Raw genomic sequence first — 11,813 nt, 5'->3', positions numbered from 1 at the left:
TGGACGTTTCAGTTTTGTTATCGTATCTTGTCTTGTTATGTCTGTAATGGAATTTCAGTCTCATAGCTATTTTTACATCCTTTTTGTATTGACACATCAGTAACATCATTTTCTATATTGCTTGTCTTATGTTTGCATCTTGTGACGTCTTTTATCCGGTTTTCATCTGGTTATGTCTTTTATTTTGATGCGTTCCACAGGGAGACAAGGTGTTGTTTTCATGATGTTGTATGTTTCATTTTGTTTTTATCTTGTTCCATCTTTTATGTTCTTTTCATGTTGTCACATCTGTCACATCATTTGTGTCTCATTATGTCTTTTCTGATTGAATTGAAAATGTAAATAAAAAAGCTGTTGTCCATACAAACAACAACCTGGAGTAGGGCCACAGACTTCTTAGTAAAATACACTATATACTCTGACAAAATGACAGTATACACCTAACTGTAACTCAATATTTCCAAGTTTTGCCCTGTGGTGGAAAGTTGGATTTAGTAAATACAGGTTACAGTTATCCTTTCTGTTTGCTTACTGGAGAATATGCGGGACACCTGTCTAATCCTTGTTTTTATGTGCACTATTGAGTGTCTGATTTCAAATGGAGGGAACTCAACCGCTCTATGACTACAGATGTTATCGACATGCATGAGTTAATGTTGGAAGTTTGTATGTACACAGTTAAACATTCTGAAGTGACTAAGCTTTATAGCCTTTATATACTGCATTACTTCTCCTCGCAATAAATTACTGGCACACTGGTGCAAAATACAGATATTATTGTTAAACCCACTCTAGCCCAAATGTTGCATTAGGCTTTAATGGTGAAAACACACAAACTTTGCATTTGGCCTTAAACATAAAACATGGAAATCTCGTCACACCTGGTTTTAAAGGTACGAACACACAAACATCTTGTTTAGCCTTAAAGGTAAAAACATGTAAACCCTCAGTTATAACTGATAATGGAATCCAAAATGGATGCATAATGTAAAATGAAGTGTGACTTTGCTGTATTATGTTTATAAAAGGTGGAAGAGCTTAATTACTATTGACAGTATATACCTATAAAAATACAACACTATTACTATGACTTCCTTCAGTCATTACCAATTAGTACTATATATGAATAATTCAGTAATTATTTTTCCCATTTTATTCCTGTAAATCTGTTGCTACAGTCAACAATGAAAACAATAAATACACAATGTTGTCAAGTTTGTTTTGCAGACAGCTGTCAAGTCGTTTACTTTTGGTGTAAATATGATAGGTGTTGGAGCTGCTTCCTCTATTTACCTACTGTGGGCCAAGCAAATACAAAAGGTATTCCCTTCACTATTGAGCTTGTATCTAAGATGTGTGTTATACTGTTAACAATTCACAACCCTTATTGCAATGTGACCCATTGTTTCTCTTTAAAATTAATAGACAGACTTTTCTCTTTTCTCTGATGACATTTCTATTGGATGCTGTATCTAAAATATGGCTTTATGTAACAATGGCGGAATTACAAAGCTAACTTTAATTCCACTATACAACCACATAATTGTAAGAAAAAGCACTTGGAGAGTGCAGACCTCCACCAAGACAGATCTGCCCCCCCCCCCCCCCCCCCCGATCACCACCAAAATTTAATAATTTCTTCCGTGTGCCAGTATCAACATTTACTGAAAATGTCATGAAAATCCATCTATAATAATTAATAGGTAATAGGTAATAATTACAACAATGTTTTTGCACACTTATTTTTCTACAGTTCTTTAATTATATTGAAAATATTTATCTTGTACATATTGTCCAAATTTCTGTTCTAACTGCATCTAATATTCAATTCAGTTCAATTCAGTTTTATTTGTATAGCCCAATATCACAACAAGGTTATCTCAAAGGGCTTTACAGAGTCAGTTGGATGTAAAAATAGAGTGTTTTAATATATATATTTGATATTATATATTTATTTATTTAATTTTTGTAGTACTGATAATTTCTTTCCTGCATGGAGCAACTGTAACATACAAAATGTCCCGTGGAATTAATAAAGTATTCTGATTCTGATAAGCAGATGATAATTTCACTACTAGAAATGGAATTTTAATCCTAGGTATCTTTCTACATCAGTCATATATCCTTAAACTAAAACTCATTCTCTGGTGTTCAGTGTGAATAGAGGAATGCCAGTGTGTGCTTATCTTTTTGTCATTCCAAACACTGTCCTGTGCCATCTGAAGTCGAGGAGGAGGGAATCTCACTTTGCTCATGAAACTAGATATAAACTAGATGTACTAGTTTAAATGTGTGACCAAAGTGAATGTCACTTTATCAAGCACCTTATTTCACTACCTTTGGAGCTGTAAATATTTCATGGAAGGGTATATACATTTTACACTTCTAGTCATGATATATGCCTCAGCCAACCTCACTCAGACTTGTACAGGCCTTCCACACGGGACAGGAAGGTCGATAACAGTAGTACATTCATATGAAGGTATTGTTTGAATTAAGGCACAAAGAACATTTTAGAGAAAACGGGTTCTTCAGGGGCAGTATTCATGTTGTCTGACAGTCAGTTTCCTTGTACCTGAATGAAGGCAGCGGCTGTGGGTCGGAGGCGACCGGCTGAGTCCCCTGTCCGGGCTAGCAGGTTGGGCCAAGTCTGCTCCAAACAGTGGGTCAAATCTGTGCGACCCAGCCCCAGCCCTGGAATCAGCTGGGTCAGCAGGAGTCGCAACAGCTTTAAGGAGGCAAGGAAGACCTGAAGGGACAATCAAGGATAGATAATGACTGAGTGGACCTTTCAAGAAAAATCTGCACAGAAGTGAGACTTGTGCCAATATTTGTGGGGAACAACATGCACACAGAGCAGGAATGTCAAACTCATTTTCTGTCAGGGACCAAATTCACCCCAATTTGATCTCAACTGGGCCAGACCAGGAAAATATTAACACAATAGTCTATAAATAATGACAACTCCAAATTTTTCTCTTTTTTGGGGGAGCACAAAAATAACATTAAATGATGAAAATATTTACATTTCCAATCTATCCAAACAAAAAAGATGTGAAGAACCTGAAAAAAAAAGACATTTTTTAAGATAAAGATTAAGTGCAATTTCAACAATATTCTGCCTCAACTTATCATTTACACATGTGCATTACAGAGCAGATGTACAAAGACACAAAACATTTAGTAACAAAGAATAACTGCACTTAACTTTCTTTGGACATTCCAGGTTGTTCATATTTGTTCAGGTTATTCACATTTTATTGTTAAAGGATAGTTTGTTAATGTAAAAATTTTCATAATTTATAATATTATAGTTTTTTGCACTTCAACAAAGAGAAAAAAAACTAGAGTTCATTATTTATAGGTATTATAGGTAATATTATTTATTTTTCACTTTACAACAAGACGAAAAAGTGGAGTCATTATTTATAGGTCATTATGCTGTTACTTCACTTGAGACCTGGTCTGGTCTGGTCTGGTCTGGTCTGTATGTGGCACCTGAACTAAAACCAGTTCAACACTCTTGACTGTTACTATCTTTAGTGTAATTTTTGCACTTTGTAAATTCATACCACATGCCAGATTCAACTTTGGTGGGCACGTTTTGGCCCGTGGGCCACATGTTTGACACCCCTGACATAGAGCATGAGAATCAGTTGTGGATAATGTGACTCTTCAGAAGTTTGACCTACAAAGACAGTGATAAACCTAATATTGCTTAATATTGCAGAGCTCTTCCACAGACTTTATAAAACAAGTGGACCCAACAACCATCACACAGTAGTTAAAGGATTAGCATTTTGAAACCTCAAGTTTGGCATTTAGGTTGTTGCCATGTTGATTTTTTTGGAGCCTGGACTAAAAATATTTTTAAAAGTTGCTGCTGCAATAGAGAGCAAGGGGTTACATTTGCTGAGCTAGCTCTTTACATAACACTACTAACTTATACCATCAGGTAATTTAAGCTGCTTAATGGATGTAATGTCAACTTTGAGTTATGCATGAACAGAAAATAAACAGAATTGATGGTAATACTGGTTGATATAGGTAACAGGCTAGGTATTCGAATTACTGGTAAACTTAATAAAAATGTGCTTGACAGACCTTTGTAACCTTTGGTGGCCCATGTTAGTGTACCTTATAAACAAAAGTCTGGTAGAATAGTCTATCAGGAAGAAAATATTTTGATGCACAAGTTTCAGTAACAGCTTAGTTTTTTGGAAACAGTAGTGCCCATGCAAGAATAAAAGGTTGGAGCTGGGGAAGAGAAAGGGCTGAAGTATGCAAAACGAATGCCAGAGACGGTTCAGGGACACAAGGTGGTTCACTGGAGTCATTTCCTGGATCAGTGTCATGCAGGTTTCTCCACTGCCTGGCACCTCTAAGACACTACAGCTATATTCTGTCCCACTTTTCCAATTGGGAGACGCTGATTTATTATTTGCTTATTTGCTTTGATCCCCATGAGCTGCTACACCCGCAGCTAAGTGAATGTGATTTACAGATTTCGATGAATTTTTCTACCACAAAGCCAAATAAGTAACAACTGGACTAATTCTTCAAGAGCCACATATCTTCTGAACATTCAGACACTGAAATGACATTTGTCAGTCACAGAGATTAGGAAAACAGAAAATAAAGACAAAGATAACTGCCATAAAATCTGTTAGTTACCTGCAAAAATAGGACCAAGGGTCCTGTAGTCCAATGGCATATTTAAAGACATTAATTAACATTCGTTTGACCATTCAAGATCATCTTAGGTCAAAGGTTGTGTCATCAGTCAAGTCCTGATACTATATTTCATCATACTGCACATGCAGGTTATTTTGAATTTAGACTTTAGAAAAACTTCTTGTAGAACTGACTTTTTTTTCTAGCTGGATAGCCGAAATCTAGGGTCTGGGCTTGACCTTTCACAGTCCCCCAAGGTCAAAGGACATGACACCGAAAGAAAGCCCATATGTGACTTCCTATCTATTGCCAAGAGTAATTATATCAATCTTCAACTGTTTTCAAGTTCTAGCACTTTGAAATTCATCCCATCATAAACCAATGGGGATTTTTTTAAATTTCAAAATTCATAAAACATTAAAAAATCAATATTTCCCAATTCTTTGAACAAACTTGGTAGACCTTACCCAAAAGATGTCTGCAACAAATATCAAGTCATTCTGACTGAAGGTTCCAGAAAAATTGTTTATGGACGATGGACGGAGGACAGCTGATACCAACAGTCCATCGGAATTGACTACTTCCAAGACATTATCTGTTGGCTTTATGGAGCGGATTTGACCATTTCTAGACAGATTAAGATAAAATCAACAGTATAAAGACCTTGTTATTAGATTAGAAATTGTATTAGAAATGTACACATGATTGGTGGGAAAAACTTTACTATGAATCTTGGCCATTTGTGAAAACAGTTTTCAGAGCACAAACATATACTTCCATGAGAAATGTCAAAGCTTTACAAAGCCCAATCCTGCTAAGGATTAATGAATGAATATTCAGCGTGTTAACTATAAATTTATGAAAGCACTGCTGACTATATATATATATAATATATATACATCTATAGTGGTTGGTGTTACTTAAATAACATTCAGATATACTGTTTGTATGCTCAGTTATTTGTAGCATCTTCAGTATTCCCAAATATACTAGAAGAAGAACTTTCATTGTGCTAATAAATGTTTTCTATAAACCCTGAATATAAAGTTTCCATTCAGAAGAGTAGGAAGAGTGACAAACATCATAGGCTTTATTCAGGTGTGGGATGTGATGACATGAGGAGGAGAGTATTTATTCCTATTATTTAACACAAACCAAAGACACTCATTGGTGGGGCAGTAAATTAGCCAGTTAACACTTTAATGGAACATTCCACATATCACCGTGGCAAGGAAAATAAGTCACTGCAATTATTGCGGCACTAGTGTTTTCATTACCATGTAAGTTGTAGACAACTTCTAGAGGGGCTTTACAAGGCCATCCTTGTCAAACTGTTTGTTTAGGGAAGTCAGCTCGAGGAGAGAGAAGCAGGGTTGTGTTTGATACAAGGGGAACACTGTCAGGTGTGTATGTGCTTCTGTATGAACGGCATGAACGTTAGGCTTGTTTGACACAGAAGTCCAGAAAACATAAATAACACAAGACTTTTAACAGCTTTAACATACTGGGCCTGGGTAGTGTTCTGGTGGTACTGGCAGTATTCACACCAAAATAAAGTGCATTTCAAAACAAAATACTCACAGATGACACTTTATCCAACAGAGACTTCTTGACCAGGAAGACTGCAGCTCTGATTCTGTGTCTCAGCTCATCCTTAGGAGTGGTAGGTGGTACTTCCATCATCCTCTTGTACACAGCCAGAAGGGCTTCCTCCCTGTGGTACCAGGTTTTAGAATACACTCCAGCCACCTGGAAGGAAAAAAGGAGGTGAAAGAGGAACGTGGCGGTTGGATGGCTATCAAACATGGTATTTCTGCCTGAATTTTGACCGCCAGATAATGAGATGTTAAACAAAGCATTTAGAAACTATAGCTTTTAAAGAGCTGGAAAGAAAAGCAACAAATCTGTCAGTCAACGTTGAACACTGACATTATACCGATATCTGCTGCTCTGTGTCTGTAGGATGTACAAAGAGACAAATGTTTGCAAACACATTTACCATCAAACTAGATGTAAAACCTACAGCTAGTATAATTACCTAAAACCAGAGCAAATCTCCAGGACTGGTAATACTACTGCATTCCCATGCTACATTTTCTTTAGTGTTCTTGACATACATGTTTATTGCCTGTGGTACACGTATAATTCTTACTAGGCTCTCTCCAAAGACTTCTATTGGGAGACCAGCCTCTCTCTGGACTTTTTCTGTCAGGGGGTCTGGCTCTCCACCCATCTCAGCACTTTGTCTGGTCCTTTGGGTGTCAGGTTGAGGGTACAACTCTTCTGCTGGGCTCTGCATGGCCTCCCCTGGCTTGTCTGTCCTCTTAAGGGCTGGCAGCGGCCTCTCATCATAGGTCACACTTGCAACCTGACAATACAAGACCAAACAAGTGAAAAAGTGAGCAGAACTTACTAATACCCCTGCCTGGTCACACAACACTTTGCCCTTCCTACTCACGGATACCCTGCCAACCCAGGGATTCATTTTGAGACTTAACTTTAAATCTTTTCAAAATTTGTAAAAGAAAAAAAGGCAAAAATTGAGAGAAAGACACATGCAAAGAACATGTGTGTCAAACATAAAAAGAATTAGGTGAATAGTGTCTGAGAAATCAGTTTGACAAATTTTCTAAGTCAAAGTTTTTATAAATTTGTCAAAAAATCTAAACATTGAATTACATCCATCAAACTGTGCACTGCACGTTCGCCTAGTGGGAAAGAACATGTCAGATTTCAAAAGGAGCGGGTGAACAGTATCAGAGAACTGGGCTGGAAAATCTGGTGTATCTACAGTATATAGCCCCACCAGGGTACAAATACTGTTGTTTTAGTACAGAATATTCTGCTTATTGACATAGTTTCATGCCTTTGCCTGTGGCATTATGTGTTTGGTTGGTGTGTTGGATGATTGGTTAGTTAGCTGCAGTATTCATTGTTTGATTGGTTAATTGGTATGTGTGTTTTGGTGTGTTGGTAGGGAAAACAGTAGGCTCCTGTGTTAGTTGGTTGCCATAATTGTTGGTTAAACTTCATTAATCCTGAGAGAATACTGAAATATAATAAATGCAATAAAATCCAATAAAGTGCAAATCAAGAATATATTAAATACTTTAGAAATTTCAGTCTTTATGTGAATAAAGTGCAATATTCTAATATAGATATAGTGCAGGTCAATGTCCATGAGACGTTTCAAGTCAGCAGGAATGAAAAAAGCAGATTTTTTTTATATATTTATAGATTTAAATTTTAGATAATTAGATGAATACATAAATTTCCTCAAACAAAAGTTTTGAAGATGCCACAGTTCAGGGGTTCAAGGAAAACTGATCACACTTTCAAGTCTGAAAAGCATGTCTTTCCCTCTGAAAAATTTATCAATCCAACCCTTGTTCTTCTCACTATCTCTCACTATCATTTGATCAGTGAATAGGTGGATCATTCAACATCATAATGATAATGAATGTTTAACCCTGTCTTTACAAACCCCCCATGCACCATCTCCTGTACGCCTGGGCCAACTGGCACCCTGCCCTTATACGCCGCTCAAAGCTCTGCCTAGAGGCCAATTTGGCAGCGTCTGGAGTCAGCCAACTGTTGCACACTTTTAATTAAATAGTGAAACCCAAAACCTACAGCGGGGCAAGTCCCAGTAGGTGGTGAGTAAAGCATAAGAGCCGCTGCTGGTCATAATCTCCTGGTGTGCTCTGTGCTGCAACACTAGAAGTTTAAGGCAGGCAACATGTTCCCAAGGTGCTACTATGCGCTAGATTAGTTAGACAACAATGCAGGAATTCATGCAAGTAATAAGCTACAGGTACAGCTGCCTGCAACTGGGAAAACATCATTCATGAAAAATACTAGCAGTCACAGTGTTCCATATCCATCCTGTTATTCAGTTAACTAATAAAATGTCAAACAGCCCCAGATATGCTCTATCATTTGAGACAAAATGAACAGACACAAAAAGCATCTTAAAACACTAAATAAACAGCTAAGATATCAAGCATCACCTCAAGTCAGTTTCATGTACAGATGCCAGTGTAAGGCCATTATTTTCATTGTCATTTTCTCTGTTGGATATTGATTAATCAGTTGGTTATCTGGAGTGGCATAGTTTTTTGGGGATCGGGCATAAATGGTCAGAAAATTATGAAATATGTTGATTTATGTTTCCTCAACATCCAAAAAGACATTAATCATCTTGTTTAGATCATAACTGCAAGATAGATATTTAGTTTACTGTCACAGAGAAGTAAAGAAACCAGTAAAAACTGAACTCAATGAATTCTGATGAGTTTTTAAACATTAAAATGATTCAAAATAATTCTCTAAATAGTTGTCCATTAATTTCATAGTTAATGACTTATCTCTTAACTGATTTTATTTCTCTTATTGCTCTTGTTGCATGGAATATTAAGTTACAAGTGAAGCCTCACATTTTTTTGCATGCTGGCATTTATACTCATATTTTAAAGTCTCATTTTTTATTTATCTGATGTACAAGATTAATGAAATGTATATTTTTAAAAGCAGTGCCATAGCTGCCAACTTACTACTGCATTGTGCAGTATGTCTTTTCCAGCTATAGCATGTCGAAAACAATAATTTTTAGAATTTATTTTAAAATTTTTAGAAAAAAAAATGGAGCTTCTGAACCTCATCGTGGAGGTATTTCATTTTCTCTCCCAATCACCTTTTCTGCCAGAGTTCTCCCAAAATCAGTAACCACTCACAAAATTGGATGTTTTGCTATACTTGGCTGTCAAACATTTCCTCTGAATAGATGCTTTATCTATTCCAGATCTGAGGTGGTTCAGGAATGTGGAAATCTAAGGAGCTGGTGTAATAGTTTGCTAGACCACAACACAATGAAGTTGAAAGGCACTAGATGAGTTTCTCTGTTTAGTGTGTAATGTTCAAGACAGCCTCTGCACTCTCAGCTAGATACCTATTGCATGTTAACCACAGACCTTCTTTCAGGCATCTAATCAAAAATCTATTCAAAGAACTCATTGAGTTCAAGAATAGAGAACCTGGGGTTTTAAAATGATAACTTCCAGGCTTTAAGACTGATTTCTACAGCACTACTGAGTGATTGGTAGGTCAGTATGCATTCACATATGGTTACAGCAGCATGAAAACGTACATTTACCTGTGTAATTTCACCAAATGACTTTGCACGTACATCTACCTGGGGACCAGTGGATGGAGAGCAGGGTGTGTCAAGTTGGCTTCTAAGTTTGGGTACAGCTGTGGTTGCATTTGACGGCGGGTTCGGGGGAGCATTTGATTTGTTCACCTTCTTGGTACCTGTGAACACATGGGGCTTGGTGGTGACTGAAGAGTGAGCTGGAGAAGGTAGAACAGAGGGACAATCCAGGGCTGGAGAAGAATCTGCTGCCCTTGCAATCTAACGAAGTGGAAGAACACAACAGAGGTCAGCTCAGGCACAATATAGTGTACAACCGTTTTTATAGCATCTGCACATTTTTCACCACGTTCCACACAAGCAGCCCACTTCAAACTAACCATGGCCAGGTCCAACACATTGTGAACCTCTAGCTGCTGGTACACACTCTTCCGGTATTCGTCCATCTGCTCCTTCTTCTTCTTGGCCAGGTCGTAGTCTTCTTTTTCAATAGCACAATGCTTCTCCACATCATATCGAGCTAAATGCTCCCCCACCTGAAAGGACAGGCAGAAATTACAAACAGCTACAAGGACATAATTAGAAGCCTGGATCCAGGGCTGCAGTATGAAGCCACCGTTGGTCTGGAATCCAATACCTGGATGTCTAGGACCTGCCTGTTTTGTTTTTGCTTGGTTTTTTAGTGATGCTACACTGCTAGTGTTTTTTTTCTTTGTTCAGGTTTATTCATTTTATAGTTAAAATAATCTGTATAAAATGTAATACAGATTATCCAGTGATTCAATGACCTTCATGACCATGAAGCACTGCTCCTTGGCAGACTGTAGCTGTGGTTCTGACATAGCAGGAGAACACAGACTGCATAAAGACTGGACAAAGTTTCTGTGACATCACCTACTGGTTTGAGGACTGACACCAAGTCTGAGTTTTAGTATTTTGACTGCTGTTATCTTGTGCCCAGATAGGGAAAAGAAGGTGAATCTTGCCAAGTTAACACTAACTTACTGAAAACACTATGTAATTTCAACCTCTTCATTTATGTATATTATATTGCATTGAGCAGTATCATCCTCACATACTGTATAAACAACCTTACTGGTATTAGTTAATGCACAATGTAATGCAGTGCAAAATGAATGCTAACATTTGCTAGGTTTACCTACTATCATTGAGGTATAAAAGGTCCAGCTGTCATGAACAGGGTAGTATGTGGAGACCACAGAAGCAGAAGCAAAAATAACTTTTTGTACCATGCTGCAAACAGGTTTATAATCTGCTGTCTGGCATTTTGACATGGAGGGTTGTGGGCACTGACCAATTCCTGGGGCCAGACTACACAAGGAACTTCAGTTTTCTAATGCAGAACTAAGTGGACAATGTTCTGGGCAAATGTCCTGATGCAGCTTAACACTGTGCCACATAGGGACTCAAGCTGTAAATGGAACAAAAGCTGCCAGAAAATCTGATATGCCATTTTGTTATATGTAAATCCCAATAAACTGAATTAAGCTGCCTACCAGATGCCAGGAAACACTTACTTTGCAGCAACGCCTTGTGATGAAAGTCTTTAGAATCAAACAAACACAAGAAATGCAATACTTTGTGCATTGTCGCTTGTGAGTTTCTATTCAGTTGTGTGACAATGCAACAGAGAGAATTCACACACAAATAACAAAGACTTCAGTTTACAGCCAGCATTTTGAATATTTCTAATTCATACATACATTATAGTTCTAACCAGATGATGAAAAAATGCATAGAAATGCACAGGGTGCTGGACTACAATCTGATCCACACTGGATTTTCCACAGCAGTGACATCTGCACAGCTGTCCCTTTTCCACGAAGTGGGAATTGGTGTCGTTCCCATTTGCACCCCAAATTTTCAAACATTACAATTTTGACCAAATCGAGTTCATAAGTAACCTGGAAACCTGGTCCCAATTGAGACCAAAAATTGTAGGTTTTGCCATAACCTACAGTGCAAATCT

The 11,813-nt window shown here is 37.6% G+C and overlaps 1 pseudogene; it reads right to left on the bottom strand.

Moving 5' to 3' along the window:
- Positions 1-2,575: 2,575 nt before the first annotated feature.
- The window catches only part of LOC115416444 (centrosomal protein of 104 kDa-like), a 33,340-nt pseudogene continuing 24,102 nt past the window's right edge, over positions 2,576-11,813 (bottom strand).

The sequence above is a fragment of the Sphaeramia orbicularis genome, unplaced genomic scaffold (assembly GCF_902148855.1).
Source record: "Sphaeramia orbicularis unplaced genomic scaffold, fSphaOr1.1, whole genome shotgun sequence".
NCBI classification, from domain to species: domain Eukaryota; kingdom Metazoa; phylum Chordata; class Actinopteri; order Kurtiformes; family Apogonidae; genus Sphaeramia; species Sphaeramia orbicularis.
Note: the sequence above shows the minus strand (reverse complement) of the source record. Positions and strands in the feature narration are given on the sequence as shown.